At 36.0% G+C, this 17,902-nt stretch overlaps 1 long non-coding RNA gene across 1 annotated transcript; it reads right to left on the bottom strand.

The window, feature by feature from the left end:
- Positions 1–1,800: 1,800 nt before the first annotated feature.
- Positions 1,801–9,863, bottom strand: LOC138921246 (uncharacterized). The gene is made up of 4 exons (XR_011433669.1): positions 9,651–9,863; positions 9,388–9,488; positions 8,085–8,284; positions 1,801–5,058 (listed from the first exon to the last, which is right to left on the bottom strand). It is a non-coding gene; the product is annotated as an uncharacterized lncRNA (long non-coding RNA).
- Between the last annotated feature and the right edge of the window lie 8,039 nt (positions 9,864–17,902).

Raw genomic sequence — 17,902 nt, 5'->3', positions numbered from 1 at the left:
AAAGCAAGGACACTCATGCCATCATCAGCCTATTTTACATTTTAGTCCTGGTAATGGAATCATTTCATACTAGGATTCTTTGTTTAGGAGTTTAAATGTGGAGACCAGGTTGAACTGGTTCTCCAGCACAGGACTTCATGGGGAAGGTCTGAGAGTTAAACCAAGTCTTTTGTGCATCTCACCTGCAGCCTTGAAACAAGTTTGTTACCTGAACTTAAAGTTTCCCACACCATTTTCAAATAGGAGGACTTTGTTTTTCCAAATTTATATTCCCTAAGACTTTTGTGTCATACCTGCAAATATTTCTTATTACTTAACATTTTGAAAGTATCTCTTATTACATCAAAATATAACAAGATTTGTATTGTTTGAGTTAATTGATATTCTTAATTTCTTCTGCTTGTGCATACACATATTTGATGCTTGTCTTTTATTAGGGCAAGACAATCCCACAAAGAATTTTTTAAGATCTTGCTCATATATTCTTACTGTATATTTCTATTTAGAGCCACACAATTTAATTACAATAGTGTTACTTCTGTTTCTGAGGACTTTTGTATCATTGCTCATTTATTCTTTCCACAGAATTTGAAAATACATTCTTCCAAGAAAAATGAAAACTTTTCTCAGTACTTTAGATTCGTTAGTTTGATTTTTTGTTTAATTTTGGAGGAACTTACATCTTTCCAGGACTGAGTCTTTCTCTCCAAGAAAAAACCATATCTTTCTATTAAAAATCAATTTTTATATCCATCAGCAAAGTTTTATAATTTTCACCTCATATAAGCCCTATACAAGTCTTATTAAATTAATAACTAAGAATTTTATTTGTTATGCTTTTCTTTTTAATAGGCATTTTCTCATTTATACCTATGTCTATTAACAGATTATTTTTATGGTAAATTTATTATATTTTTTCTTAAGCTGATATTTTAACCAATATTTTCATTTTTAATATTTTTTCAGTTGATTCTCTGATATTTTTAATGTAAACATATTGTCTGCAAATAATGATTATTTCTTCTTCGGATTATCTGTAATAAATCATTGAGGAACTGTGGTTATCCAGTCATGCCATTATGAGTAGCAAATGGTTTTACTCATTGTCAAAGGCTATGTCACAACTACTCACTGACTACCATTGATATTAAGATGCCTTTGATTAAAATATATAGAGAGATTTCTGAGATGTTAAAACATTAAATAAATAGGCATCTTAAAATCATTGAGTACATGGTTAGGTTAAATGTCTATGTGCAATTTTTTATATAATGATGATTTAAATCAAACATTATTTTTAAAGAATCAGTTTTTTACACGTAGAATTTTTGGTTCATAGTATTTTTCTTTCAGCACTTTGCATATTTCATTTCACTTCTTTCTGATCTACATTATTTCTGCTAAGTTACCCATTTACTATTGTTCCCACGAATATGATGAGTAATTTTTTCTTGCTGGTTTCATGTTGTTCTATGTCTTTGGTTTTCAATAGTTTATTGTGATATCTTTGCTTTTATCCTACTTAGGGTATTCTGAGCTTCTTGGATTTGTAGATTAATGTTTTATTGAATTTGAGAGTTTTAAGTCTTTATTCTTATAATAAATTTTATAGCCTTCTCTCTCTCTTCTTTCTATGACTGACGTTACATGTTTGTTGGCACACTGTTTGTCCCAAAGTTCTCTGATAATATGAATAACTGGAATGCTCATACATTGCTGATGGGAATGTATAATTGTGCAGCTATTTTTCAAAATATTTTTTCAGTTTAATTGTAAAGTTATTATACAGCTCAACAATTTAATTCCCAGAATTCTACTCAAAAGAAATGGAAACATATTCACACAAACTTGAATGTGACTGTCCATAGAAACATTATTCTGTGATAATAAAAGTTGCAAACAATCCAAATGGCCATCAGCTGGGGAATGGATAACAAAAAGTGTATATTCACACAATGGAATCTTATTCAGCAAGAAAAAAGAACAAAATAATATTTCATTTTACAACGTGGAAGACTCTCAAAAACAGTGTGACAAGTGAAAGTAGCCACATTCAAAAGACTGCATATTGTATGATTCCAGTTTCATGAAATGTCCAGAAAATGCAGGTTTATAGAGGCATAAAACAGACCAGTGTTTGCATGGAGCTGGGGGTGAGAGTGGGGATTGGCCACAAACAAGCTCAAGGGAATTTTTTGGGGGGATGGAGATGTTAAAAAATTGGATTGCCCTGGTGTTTGCACAACTCTGTACATTTACTAAATATCATTAAATTGTGTGTTCACTTACAATGGATGGAATTTATGGTATGTAAATTATACATTAAAAAGTTGTAAATTAAAAGAAAGAGAAAAAAGAAAAGATAGGAAAAGAAAACAATTGAATTTTTAATTTTTGTAGATAGTGCCAAATTACTTCCTGTATGAATTGTAGCAATTTCCACTCCCACCAGTAAAATCTAAGAATACCTGATTCCCCAAACTCTGACCATGTTTTACATGATCAAACTTGGATCTTTATCATTCTAGTAGTCTGTGCATACTTTTAATTTTCACATACCTTACTATGAGTGAAAATGAGAACCTTTCCATATATTTAAAAACTATTTGTTAATTTGTTTTCTGTGCATATTCTATTGATATCTCTTATTTTCATATTATGTGTTTTTGTCTTTTATTGATTTCTAAGAACTCTGTAAATATTAGAAACTTTAGCCCTTTGCCTGCTCTTTATTTAAGTTTATTTATTTATTTATTTTTAAAGATTGGCACCTCAGCTAACAACTGTTGCCAATCTTCTTCTTTTTTTAATTGCTTTTTCTCCCCAAATCCCCTCAGTACCTAGTTCTATATTTTAGTTGTGGGTCCTTCTAGTTGTGGCATGTGGGATGCCGACTCACCATGGCCTGATGAGTGGTGCCATGTCCACGCCCAGGATCCGAACCTGTGAAACCCAGGGCCTCGGAAGCGGAGCACACGAACCCAACCACTTGGCCACGGGACCGGCCCCCCTTTGCCTGCTCATTAGTTGCAAATATTTTTCCTATTTTGAACTGATAATATCTTTGACTTTGGACTAAATGACTTTCCTTGTGTCCAGTTTTCTTTTCATCTCACCCTGATCTTTTAACTGTGTAATCTAGTCTCCTGCAGTTTGTTTGCAAATGGAAAACAATTACCATAGAAATCTGTCATCTGTTTCTTGGAGCATACAAGGGCTTTTCAATCTATTGTCACTGTTATAGTATTTTTTTGTAATATTTTGATACAATTTATGCTATGATTTTGTGCTGGTGCATTTTGGTCTGGGAACACACATCTGGCAGTGCCTTTGCCTTCATATCGTATAGGCAGAGCTCCTTATCCCGCTCCCTCTTAGTTTCTGTTTATTTGGTTTTCCTTAGTCCTCCATAAAAAACCTTGATTTTGCTGACTTATTTTAAATTGGTAGGCAGAAATTTTGCCTTCGTTGTGCTATAATTTGAGAGCTTTTCTTCTCAATTTCTTTCTCATTTTCTTGAATCTCCATTATTTATGCTTGCTTTGGAGTTTGTCCTCTTCCATAGAAAAATATTCCTTTGCTACTGGTTAATCCAAAACTAGGAGGGGAAGGATCCCCTTTTGATAAGCTGATTGAATGATATACCTATAGGCTTATTGGGTGTTATGGGTCATTTTGTATTGCCCTCCTTCTAATTACTGACTGGATCTGAGAATTAGGTTTACTTGCCTTACCTTTCCTGTAAGGAATCCTGGTTATAGGAGAAAAATGATGCTGCTTGGCCAAGCCTTACTCCATTACTGCTACCCCCAGCCATCTGTGGAGCAGAGCTGTGCACAAACCAGGAGCTTTCCCTGCCTCCTGCCAGTCGCCACTTCAGGTGATCCCTGACACTACTGTGACTGTGCTCGAGAGAAAGTTTCATGTCCATTCCTGAAGGCCCTTTTTAATTTGATCAATGGTGCCTCATTTTTGGCTGACATTCCTGCATCATAAATTTTTTGAGATTCTCTTTCTCCTTCTCCTGTCTTCTCCTCTCCTTGAGTTTCTGCTCTCACTTGGTAGACAACCTAGTTATTTCCCTTAGGAAACTGCATCACTTCACTAGAAAAGGCCTGACTTCCCAGCAGGCTTCAAGAATGACAAACCCTCCAAGACATAAACTCTCTGGGTACCAGTGTATGTCATCACGTTAAACATTTTTGACTGCAACTACAGAGCTGGGATCAAAGGGAAATTACAATACAACATAGACTGCCAGCTGTCAATGGATCAAGAACTCTCTGCAGAAATTGGAAGAAATGCTCTTTATACTTATAAGCTACTTTTAGTCTACCAATCTCCACTAACTGTGTGCTATATAAGCAACTATAAGGTGCTTTGAAAGAAACAAGAAAGATCTGAATGGGGGAAATATGATGAATTATAAGAAAGAAATATCTGAACTGTTAAGAAAAAATTGAAAAAACAAAAGTAGAGATAGTATCCAAAAAGATACCGAAGAAACTTTCCATGTTATAATTTTAGGATCAATATTTATTTAACATCAACCACAATTCTATGCTATATGGAGATTGAGACTACAACTAACTGTAAGGAATTCAAATTTGTGAAAATGATGGACACGAGAGATGCCTATGCTTTGAATCTCACTGGTCTTGCTGTTGATTGTGCCACTGGACATGACTGTGATCTCAGGCGGGGCTGGAAGGGAAGAAGTTTTGTGAAATCAGGAAGTCACATTCTCCTCTGGCTTCCTACCTCAAACAGAGTCAATCATTAAAAAATGACATTAAATCGAAGAAAGTTAATTTCTGTTAAGTGTCTCCTGCTCAGAGAACCGTTCCTTAAATCTTCCACTGGCAGATTTCCTTTCACTCACATTCTCTGTCGTAACACCGTAAAAACCTCCTTAGGACCACTGATTATACTCTTGAACTCAGGAATTTAACGCAATGACGTGTTGTTGTTGCTGCTGTCATCGTGAATTAGACTTCAAGGTCCTGAGATGAGTGAGGTGTTTTACACTTTAACATCTGAAGTTGCTCATCTTTCTCCCTGTGGACATGCATAAACATTTATTAAATGAAGGAAAGAACACAGCATTTATTCCTCCACTCTTGTAAACCCAGAAATAAGTACCCAAGTTATAGCTGGACGAACATAAGGGCAACTATTGGGCAATGGATATTTGTTGTTTTCACAACCTGTGACATGCGTTGCTCTCATTCTGGATAATGCCCTGATTCCCCCAATGAATTTCTTCTCCTCTTCGATGTTAGATCTGGGAGAGGCTCTCACTGAAAATCCCCTGCTCTCACACACAAAAAAGAGGTAGACACAAGAATGGAGAAAAACAAAATATGTGCACATAAAAGAGTCAATTAGCTTCAGCTACGTGAAACTCTGAGGCAGCTCTATTTTTGAACCTAGTTTTTAAGCTGCTTCTTTGATTGCATGAGCCAGGACCATATCCTTCTCATAGATTTCTTTTTCGCTAAGTTAGACACAGTTGATTTCTATTGCTTGCAACAAAGTATCTCAATTTACATACCTGGAGGTGTCCTTAGTCTTAATATAACACAAAGAAAAGTTATTCCATTTATCAACAGCTTGACTAAAAAGCTGGAGAGAAATTAAAAAGGGAAACTAATAATTATAATAAAGGATGAGAATAATGTGTCAGTGACATCTGAGTTAGTTATTTTTGTCCTTGGAGTGCAGTCCCAAATATCAAATTATAATCACATTCAACTGTAAATATTAAAATATACTTTCTTCTAAGGCTCAATTACTTTAAGTTACATTGAACACAATAATATTACCTCCTTTGTAGTTTTGTTGGGAGAATTACAAGGGATTGTGTAAAACACATAAATTAGACAAATTTTAAAAAGTGCTTCGTACATACTACGGCCTTAGCCTGAGTTACTGTTATAAGGGGAGGTGATTTTTCTGGCCCTACTCGTACTACCACTCTGCCTCTTCCATCCTCTACCCTTACTAGCTTCTCCCTTCAAGAAGAGAATGGTCACTACTCAGTTGATGAGAGTCTATTGCATTAATGAGGCCTGCTTTCTCTGGTGAGACAGGTCACTGCATTGAAACATGATATGCATCTCAGGCTTTCCCATCTACTTCCTCCTCCATTGTCTATTGTCAGGAGGGTATTGGCCAGGAGAGTTAGTATGCCAAATTTATCATATTAGAAAAAAGTTAAAAGTAGGAAGCAAGAAGACTTGCTTAAAACTGATAGTCTCAGCCAGTTCTCAAATTTTAGCATTCATCAGAATTACCTGAAGGTTTTGTCAAAATATAGATGGCTGGGCTTCCACTCCCATTTTTCAGATGCAGGAGGTCTGAGATGGGGGCTGGGAATTTGCATTTCTAATGAGTTACCAGGTGATGGCAATCATTGCTGGTCCAGGGATTCCTTCAAGGTCTCTGGACTTTTGAGAACCACTGATGCCATTTATTAAAATTCTGCATCTGCATTGGAACTTATCAGGTACATGCCAAAATATCAAGAAATTGACATTTGTCATTTTTTTAATATTTGCCCTTCAAATATATATTCTCTCTGAAGTCATAGAGAGGAGTTATAATGAATGACTACTAATAAATGCTAAAAATGACAAAAATATTGCATTACATATGAAAATGTGCTGCCATATTTTTTGTATCTAAATGCCACTGATTGGAAGATAACACCATTATTACTTGAAGAAAAAATTATCTGCCAATCACCATATGATACAATGCTTTCTTATATCTTAAAGTTTTAATTTTATTCTTATTCAAAGAATAGCTTTTTTGATCTCATATTTTTATCATATATTATTCTCACGTAATCATAAAAAGCAAAATACAAATGAAACAATTATTTATGGTATTCTTAAAACTATCCAAATTCAGAGTTTGATCTTCAGTTTACTTTTCAGCTCATATAAGCCTAAGTGTAAGTTTTTTCTGCATGATGTCATCCTGTATGCCCTCAGAGCACTGGGCTACACCCTGTTGGTAGAGGCTGCAGCCACAATGCAGCATTTCTTAAAAGAGTGATCCACTATTTTCTGGAAGATTTTGTTTTCAAGTATTGACACCCATTCTGAAAGTTTAATATTGAGGTGTTCTTAACTTTAAGCATTGATTGGCTTTCTGGCATCAACCAGGAATCATATTCCTTCTTCAAATAGTACACAAATATTCTGTTAACTAAAATGTGAAGAAATTGCAGTGGTCTCTTCATGCAATCACAAAAAAGAACCAAGTTTCTGCATGAAAAAGCAATGGAAATTAGCTCAGAACTGCTACCTAACTGACAGTGATTGTAAGATGCCATGAATTATAAGACAAATCCCAATTTCAAAGATGCTAAAATATGAAAGAGAAAATGTATGTCTTACTGCTGATGAAATAACAATTTCCCTAATTTTCAGGGTTTTAGTAAATCAGCAAGACAAAACCACCCATTCTCTTCCTTATTGTAGTCATCTACAAAGCACTGGGTCACTCCTTTGAATTTTTTAGAATTTTAGCACAAATTCTCCCATAAATTCTGGTTATTTCAGTATCCATATAGTGTCCCTCTTGTCTGTCTACACTTCTTCTTCAGCAATGATCTTATGCTATAACCCACCTCTTAGACTAACTGCCAAGTTAATACTAATAATTGCACCACCTCCATAATCTTAACTTCAAGTATTCTACTCCCAACTTCACCTGCTATCTTTCCTGGTCATTCACGTTTTACAGCACCATATCTCCACAAATCCTTTGTCAATACTTGGAGTAACGACCCCTTGTTTCTACAACATGCTTCGTCATTGCTTCTGTTATCCCTCATAAACTTTATACCATTCCACCCTCACCCAATTTACGTTCCATTGTGTATCATCAAACTCACTCCCTCAGCTTACTTTCCCCTCCTCCTGTGCTTTACTCAGTGTGTTTGCTGAGTAATTATGCTACTAAGTAAACTAACTTATTGCCTACTCTGAACCTGTGCCTGAATAGCTGAAAGTTGCTGAAGAAAAATGTACGATTCTGTTGAATGGTCTCATTTTAATTTCATGGCTACTCACCTCAAGTTGGTTCTTGGTGCTGCTTTACACTTGTTTCCTTTTTATTTCCTCCTTGTTTTTTTCTTCTTCCTTTTTCTTATGAATTATTCTCATTGGCATAAACAATTGCTACGGCATTTCCCATTAAAAAATAACTTGTCTTGATCCACATTCCTCAGAGCTACTGTTCCATTTCTCTGCTCTCTTTTACAGCTGTACTCCTAAAAAAGTTGTGAATATTTAATATCTCTGCTTACTTTCATCCAGTTCTCTCGGACTCTACTCCTTTTATGCTTTTATTCTTACCATTCTACCTAAACAGACATCAGGGTTACCAGTGACTTCCCTCTTTTCAAACGTTTCATTTTCATCCTATTCACCTACTGATGTGGTTGATCACTTGCTCCTCATTAAAATATATTCTTCATTGTACTCTTCCAACGTTTAATTCTCATCATTTCCCTCATGCATCTTTTCCCACTTTTTCTAAATATTCTTTGATCTCTCCCATTTTTCTGATCTTTAAACATAGATTGTTTCAGTTCTATGTCCGAGATATTTAATCTAGAATCATTATTACAAAGATTGCTTCCCTTCTGTTGATTTCCAAATTCATATCTCCATCTTAGACTTCTCTCCTGAACTGCGGAGATGTATATTCAACTTTCTACTCAATATATTCTATTGCATGTATCTAATATGCAACTCAATATTAACACCCTAAAAATCTTTTTCTGAAGCCCTGCTTCTCCCAACCTGTTTCTCTTACAGACTTTGTATCTCAGTTAATGGCAAACTTATTCTTCCTGTTAGTCAGGTCCAAAACCACAGAGCCATTCTTGACTTCACAAATTTTATCATAGTCTATATCCAGTCTAAAAGCAAATATCTGTAAAGTCTATATTTAGAATATATACAGAATCTGACATTTCCACCCTTTTACTTCTAACACTTTTGTCTAAATTCACTGTTATTCTTCACAGAGATTATTGCAAAATTCTGAGTGACAATTCTACTTTCATCCTTGTTCTTATATTTTATTCTCTACAATGTAGAAGGATTTAAAAATTAAAAACTGATCATGCTATCCCTGTCCCCAAACTCTTCAAAGCTTTCCCATCTCATTCAAAATTGGGGAAAAAAAATTTACAATCACCTGCAAAAACTGCATAATCTCTTGTCCTACTTCTCAACTATTCTAAGCTATTTTCTACTATTCTTTTTCTTGGAAAAACAAGAAACTTCTGATCATCTGTAACTTCAAAGCCACCTAGACCGCCACGATGTTTCCCATTAAAAAAATAATTTCCCTTGACCCGCATACCTTAAATGTGTTGGCAGAATTCACAAAATATGTAAGTCTTGAGAAACCTCAAACTGGGATTTATTTCAGAGAAGCCCCAGGTTGGCAGTGCCCTGAGATGCCTGGAAGAAGGAAGTGTAAGTCTTCTCTGGAGAAACTACGTTTAGACAGGCCTCAAAGAATTTTCACAGATAAAGTTCCATTGAACTTTAGATCAAAGATCACTACTAGAAAAAGGCACCATGAGAAAGAGCCAGCAGAAAAAATAGACAACGAAATCTTACCTGAAACAATTCAGATATTGAAAGCATCAGATGCAGAATGTGAAATTTTCATCTAAAAAGAGAAAAGGGGCTGATGAAATTATGAGTTCAAAATAGGTGACTATAAAAAAAAGGGCTACGTAGTTTTGACTAAGCACAAAAGAGCTCTTAGAAAGAAACAATAAAGCTAACTAGGGATAAATTCCTTTCAAAGATGAAATATTAGATTATACAAAGCCTAAAAGGGAATTCACAAATTGGAAGATAGATTTAAAGAAATTATAAAATCTAACAGGAGACAAAGTGTTAAAGATATCAAAGAAGGGTTAAAATACATAGGGGAGGAAGAAGTGTTAGCTCTCCTCTACCAGAAGCTCTAGAAGGAGAGAGCAGAATGTGGGGAGGGAGCATTTAAGCATACCATTTTTATAGCTGAAAATAGGCAAATTGTTAGATAAAGGAAACAATATATTTCTAGAAGGAGAAATAAAAAGAAATCTTTTCAAATGCATCTCAAAGAGAAAAGGCATATGATTAAAAGAGTTTATCTCTGAAGTAGAAAAAGAGAAGAAATTGCTAAGGTATTAGGCTGAACCATATCAAATTGACCTTTTCTGTAGATCAAAAATGGTCAAATAGCTGCAACTTCATATATGGTTCAACCCAGTATAAAGAAAAACCAGTTACGACTGTTGGGAATTTAGGAGACAAAACTAACGATCTTTGCCATACAGATAAAGATGAAAAAAAAGAAAAAAGAATCTAATAATGTGTAACTTCAAAAGCACCTGCGCATGTGTCCGTGGGAAGAATTCACAAAACAAGTATGCCTGATGGAACCTTAAGGTCAAAAGCCACAATGAAGTGTTTGCAAAGCAAAATCAGATCTTCAAATTGATCAAAGAAAGTGTCAACCTAGAATTGTAAACCTGGTGAAATTAAGGCCTGGATAAAGAAATGTTCCAGTAAACACTGGCAAATTGTACCACCGTCCTAAAGGAACTTGAAAGCAATCTACGTTTATATGTCTACCACCATGCGAAAACCTTAGTTCATTTCTCTCTAAAAATGTCAAACTTTACTGCTGAATAATATCAGAGAAATATAAATATATTATTCTTGATCTAGTTTACATATCTGGAGCATTGTATCCAAAATATAGAGAATACATTTTCTTTTAAAAGCCCCTAAGGTATTTTCAAAGGATAATTATACAGTCATAATTACATTTTTCTTTCAAGTTTTAGTAAAATGTGAATTGGGGAGGAAGATAGTCACCTAATCAAGCCTTTAAATGGAATAAAATTAGAAGATTTATAGACACTTCATAAAAAAAGAAATTTAAATTACCAATAAGTATTTTTTTAATTCTTAAATTCATTCATACGTAAGAAATAAACTGGAGAACCACAATGAAAGACACTTTTCTTTAGGAGATTGGGAGTGAATGTTAAATTTGAAAAATACTCGGTGCTGACTTGAAAGAAGGGAAACAGGCAATTCAGCTATTGGTAGGATGCTAAATTATTACAATTTTGTGCTAGAGTATTTGGGAAATATTTGGCAAAAATTACATATCCTTTGACATAGCAATTTCACCAGTGGGAATTTATTCTAAGGATATTCTTGTAAAAGTATATATCCCTCTGGAAAAAAAGATTATAGTGTTATTTTGATAGGAAAAAATAAGGAGAAATCTAGCTGACTTTGGGTTTGGCAATGATTTTTTAGATATAACACCAAATGCACGATCCATGAAAGAAAAAAATGGATAAATTGATGTATTAGTTTGCTAGGGCTGCTATCACAAGGTACCACATACTGGGTTACTTAAACAACAGAAATTTACTTCTCACAGTTTTGGAGGTTAGATGTTTGAGATCCAAGTGTCAACAGACTGGTTCCTTCTGCAGTCTGTGAGGGAAGGATCTGTTCCAGGCCTCTCTCCTTGGCTTATAGATGGCCATCTTCTGCCAGTGTCTTCTCATCATCTTCCTTCTGTACATGTCTGTGTACAAACTTTCTCTTCGTTTAAGAATGCCAGTCATATTGGATTAGGGTCCACTCTAATGATCTGGGTTTAACATAATTACCTCTGTAAAGAGATTGCCTCCAAATATGGTCACATTTTGAGGCATTTGGGCATTAGGACTTCAACTTATGAATTTGGGAGGGGGCAAATGCTCACTATAACAATTGGAGTTTGTTAAAATTAAAAACTACATTGCAAAAGACACCATTAAGAGAATGAAAAGACAAGACACAGACTGGAGGAAATCTGTGCAAAACATATATCTAAAAAAGGAGTAGTATCCAAAATATACAAAGAATTCTTAAAACTCAAAAACAAGAAAACAAACAACCTACTTAAAATTAGGTAAAAGATCTGAAAAGACACTTTACCAAGAAAGTATACAGACAGCAAATGAGCATCTGAAAAGATACTCAACATCATATGTCATCAGCAAACTGCAAATTAAAAGAACAATAAGATATCATCACATGCCTATTAGAATGGCCAAAATCCAGAACACTGACACACCAAAGGCCGGCAAGGGTGTGGAGCAACAGGAGCTCTCATTCATTGTTGGTGGGAATGGAAAATAGTACAACCACTTTGGAAGACTGACAGGTTCATTGAAGACTACACATACTCTTACCATAGGATCCATCAGTCGAGTTCCTTGGTATTTACTCAAATGAGCTGAATACTTATGTTTACACAGAAACTTGCTTGCAAATATTCATAGCAACTTTATTCATAATTGCTAAAACTTGGAAGCAACCAAGATGTCCTTCAGTAGGTGAATAGATAAACACACTGAGGTAGTTTCCTACAATGGAGTATTAAACATTGATGAAGAGAAATGTTCTATCAAGCCATGAAAAGATGTGAAGTAACTTTAAATATATATTTCTAAGTGAAAAGAGCCAGTCTAAAAAGCTATATTTTGGGTGATTCCAACTATGTAACATTCTGGAAAAGGCAAAACTACGGAGACAGTAAAATGATCAGTGGTTGCCAGAGGCTCAAGAGGAGAGAGGGAGGAATGAACAGGAGGAACACAAGAGATTTTTAGGGTGGTGAAACTGTTCTGTAAGGTACTGTAATGGTGGATACATGTCATTACACATTTATTAAAGCCCATACAATGTACAATACAAAGAGCGATTCCTAACATAAACTATGAACTTTCGTTAACAATAATTTATCAATATTGGCCCATCAACTGTAAAAAATGTACCGCACTAATGCAAGATGTTAATAACTGGGGAAACTGGAGGGAGGGCATAAGGTAGTATATGGGAACTCTGTGCTTTCTGCTCATTTTTTTCTGTAAACCTAAAACTGCTAAAAAGAAATCTAACTAGAAAAAACAGGGGAAATAATCAAAAAACTATTTAATAAATAATTATATTATATAATGGAACACTATACAGCTATTTTGTGGTCTAGTGGTTGAGATTCATCACTCTCACAGCCACAGCCTGGGTTCATGTCCTGGTCAGGGAACTACACCACCCTTCTGTCAGTTGTCATGCTGTGGCAGCTGCATGTTGCTGTAATGCTGAAAGCTATGCCACCAATATTTCACATACCAGCAGGGTCACCCATGGTGGACAGGTTTCGGTGGAGCTCCAGGTTAAGACAGACTAGGAAGAAAGACCTGGCCACTTGATTCTGAAAAAAATTGGCCATGAAACCCCTATGAATAGCAACAGAGCATTGTCTGACAGAGCGCCGGAAGGCGAAAGGATGGCACTCTGCTATAGACAGAGGGTTTGCTGTGCTGTACACAGGGTTGCTAGGAGTTTAAATTGACTTGATAACACTAATAACAACAAAAATACAGCTGTTAAAAACATAAAGGACAATTTGGAAGATGGCTGCATAGGAGGATCCTCAACTCGCCTCCTCCCAAAGACACAACTTGTGGACAATTTCCTCTAAGAGAGATCTGGAAACTGGATGAAAAGAACCTCCACAACAATGGACGACACAAATGGGGGTGGAAGAGGCATAGATGCAGTCCTGATGAGGAGAAAACCACAGCCCAACCACAGCACTTCACAGGGGGGGAGTGATCTCAAAGGTGTGAAGCTTTTCCTGGAAGAGTAGGGGGTTCGAGCTCCACATCAGGACCCAGCCATTAGATTCAGCACAAGAGAGACCAGATCCCAAAACACCTGGCTTTGAAAAAGGAAATATGACCCGGAAAATTATAGAACTTCAAGGAAAGGAAAATCTTCTCTAAAATGGCCCACACACAGACTCACTGAACCTGGAAACCAGCACAAAAACACCAGATAGAAAAGTGCATAATCCATTGGTAAAAAAGACTTACTTAATAAGCTCAGAACACATCCCAGAGAGGCAGGAGGTGGCTGAGCTCCCCTCCTCCCTGGACGGAGACACTGGTGGCAGCCATTTGTGTGACCTAGTTCAGCCATGCTGACATGGACACTTTCGGGCACCATTGGAATCTTTCCTCTAACGTGTTAGCACAGAGGTCTGCTCAGCCCACTAGAGTACCTGCAGCAATTGAGCACAGCCAAGTAGTGCAGGCAGCCCACCTCAGCGACCTGCCCTAACCACAACGAGCCTGCTGCACATTTGTGCCTCTGGGCCTCACAAACAGCAACACGGGATGGGCTTCACTCACTAATACACCTGAGGTAATTGCTTGCCACAAGGCCACACAGCCAGCACTTGCCAGGGAGCTAGCCCCACCCAAGAGCCAGCAAGTAACAGCCTTGTGCCATGTAGCCAGTCACACCAGGGGCCTGCCCTGCCCACTAGTGGTCTCACAGCAGTCCTGTGCCACTGGACCGCAAAACCAGCCACCCCAGGGCCAGTGAACCCATAGTAGTGTGCACTGCCCACCTTGCAGCCAGCCACATCAGGGACTGGTCCTGCTCAATAATGTACACATAGCAGCCACACATGGTTGGGGCTTGCAGTCAGCCAGCCCAGGGGCCACCCTAGCCTACCCACATGCCTGCAGCAATAGTAGCCTCACCACAAAAGAAGGCACACACAGCCCATACAGGGAACAGCCCTGGAGCATTTGGCACAGGTGAAAAGAGGGGAGCATGCTGCTGGGCCCTATAAGACATCTCTTACATAAGACCACAATTACAAGATCAGGAGATGTAGCTGATCTACGTAATACACAGAAATCAATACAGAGAATTAGGCAAAGTGAGGAGACAAAGGAATATATTTCAAATAAAAGAACAGGACAAATCCTCAGAAACAGAACTAAACAAAACAGAGATAAACAGTCTACCTGATAAAGTGTACAAACTAATGGTCATAAGGATGCTCACTGATCTGGGGAGAAGAATAGATGAGTACAGTGAGAACTTCAACAAATAACTGGAAAATATAAAAAAGAGCCAATCAGAGCTGAAGAATCAATGGCAGAAATGAAAAATTCACTACAGGGAATCAACAGCAGAGTAGATGACACAGAACAGATGAGCAATCTGGATGACAGGGGAGAGGCAATCACCCAAACTGAACAGAAAAAAGAAAAAAGAATGCAAAAGAAGAAGAACAGTCTAAGGGAACTCTGGGACAACATCAAGCGTACTAACATTCATATTATAGTTGTCTCAGAAGGAGAGGAGAGAGACAAAGAGGTAGAGGATATATTTGAAGAAATAACAGCTGAAAACTTCCCTAACCTAAGGAGGGAAATCGACGTCTAGGTATGGGAAGAACAGAGAGCACAAAACAAGATGAATCCAAAGAGATCCACACCGTGAAACATAATTAAAATGGAAAGAATTAAGATAAAGAGAGAAACTTAAAAACTGCAAGAGGAAAGCAACAAGTTATATAGAAGGGAAACCCCATAAGGCTATCAGCTGACTTCTCAGCAGAAACCTTACAGGAAAGAAGGGAGTGGCATGATATATTCAAAGTGCTGAAAAAAAAAACAAAAAACAAAAAACCTACAACCAAGAATGCTGTGCCCAGTAAGGTTATCATTCAGAATGGAAGGAGAGATAAAGAGTTTTCCAAAAGAGCAAAAACCACAGGAATTCATCACCACTAAACTGGCCTTACAAGAAGTGTTAAAGGAGCTTCTTTAAATGAAAAAGAAAAAGTCACACACACAAATAAGAAAATTATCAAAGAAAAAATACTACTATTAAAGGCAAATATATAGTAAAAGTAGTGGATCAACTACCTATTAAGCTATATGAAGATGAAAAGACAAAAATACAAAATCATCTATATCTGCAATAAGAGGTTAAGGGATACACAAAATTAAAAATGGTAAAATATAATTTCAAAAACATAAAATGTTGGGGAGGTAGAAGTGTAGGGCTTTTAGTGTAAGGTTGAACTTAAGAGAAAATCAACTTGAAATACATAGCTATACACATGGGTTATTATATATATACCTCATGGTAACCTCAAACACTATATCTATGATAAATACACAAAAAATAAAGAGAAAGAAACCCAAACAAAACACTACAAAATTCATCAAATGACAAGGGAAGAAAGTAAGAGAAGACATGAACAGAGGAAAACTAAATATCCAGAAAATAAGTAACAAAATGACAATATGTACATACTTATTAATAATTACCTTAAATGTAAATGGAAAAAATGCTCCAACCAAAAGATATAGGGTGACAGAATGGATAAAACAACAAGACCCATATATATGCTGTCACAAGAGGCACATTTCAGCTCTAAGGATCCACACAGAGTGAAAGCAAAGGTATGGAAAAAGATACTCCATGAAAATGCATATGAAAAGAAAGCTCGGGTAGCAATACTTATATCAGACAAAATAGACTCTAAAAAAAAAAGCTGTAACAAGAGAAAAGAAGGACATTACATGATGATAAAGGGAATAATCCAACAAGAGGATATAGCACTTGTAAATGTCTATGCCCCCAACATAGGAACACATAATACGTAAAGCGAATATTAACAGACATAAAAGGAGAAATTGAGGGTAACGCAATAATAGTAGGAGGCCTTAACACTCCAGTTATATCAATGGATAGATCACTCAGACAGAAGATCAAGAAGGAAATATTGGCCTTAAATAATGCTTTAGACCAGATGGGCTTAATAGATATATCAGAACATTCCATCCAAACCAGGAGAATACACATTCTTTTTGAATGCACATGGAATATTCTACAGGATAGATCGTATACTAGGCCACAAAACAAGTCTCAATAAGTTTAAAAAGATTGAAATCATATCAAGAATCTTTTCTAGCAACAACAGTATAAAACTAGAAATCAACTACAAGGGGAAAACCGGAAAAGTTACAAATATGTGGAGATTAAACAAAATTCTACTGAACAGCTAGCTATTGGATCAATGAAAAACTCAAAAGAAAAGTAAAAAATACCTGGAGAGAAATGAAAATGAAAATACAACATACCAAAACCAATGGAATACAGCAAAAGTGGTACTTAGAGAGAAGTTTACAGCAATACAGGCCTACCTAAAGAAAGAAGAAAAATATCAAATAAACAATGTAACATTGCACATAAAGGAACTGGAAAAAAGAACAGAGCCCCAAATCACTAGAAAAGGAAATAGTAAAAATCAGAGCAGAAATAAATGAAATAGAGGCTAAAAAGAAAAATAGAGAACATCAATGAAACTAAGAACTGGTTCTTTGAAAAGGTTAAAAATAATGACAAATCTTTAGCTAGGCTCACCATGAAAAAAGAGAGGAAGTTCAAATAAGTAAAATTATAAATGAAAGAGGAGACATTAAAATGCATACCACAGAAATACAAAGGGTTATAAAAGAATACTATGAAAAATTATACACCAACAAATTAGATAACCTAGAAGAAATGGACAAATTCTTAGGATCATGCAATCATCCAAAACTGAATCAAAAAGAGAGAATTTGAATAGACCAATCACTAGTAAGGAGATCAAAACAGTAATCAAAAACTTCCCAGGAAACAAACATCCAGGAGCAGACAGCTTCCCTGGTGAATTCTATCAATCAAAGAAGATTTAATTCCCATACTTCTCAAAATCTTCCAAAATTAAAGAGGAGGGGATGCTTCCTAATTCATTTTACACGGCCAACAGTACCCTGATAACAAAAGCAGACAAGAATAACAACAAAAAATAAAATTACTTTTAAGCCAGTATTGCTGATGAAGATAAATGTAAATATACTCAACAAAATATTAGCAAATTGAATACAATACATTAAAAAGATCATACACCACAATCAAGTGGCACTTATTGTTGGGATGCAAGGATG

Source organism: Equus caballus, chromosome 28 (genome assembly GCF_041296265.1).
Source record: "Equus caballus isolate H_3958 breed thoroughbred chromosome 28, TB-T2T, whole genome shotgun sequence".
Taxonomy (NCBI): Eukaryota; Metazoa; Chordata; class Mammalia; order Perissodactyla; family Equidae; genus Equus; species Equus caballus.
Note: the sequence above shows the minus strand (reverse complement) of the source record. Positions and strands in the feature narration are given on the sequence as shown.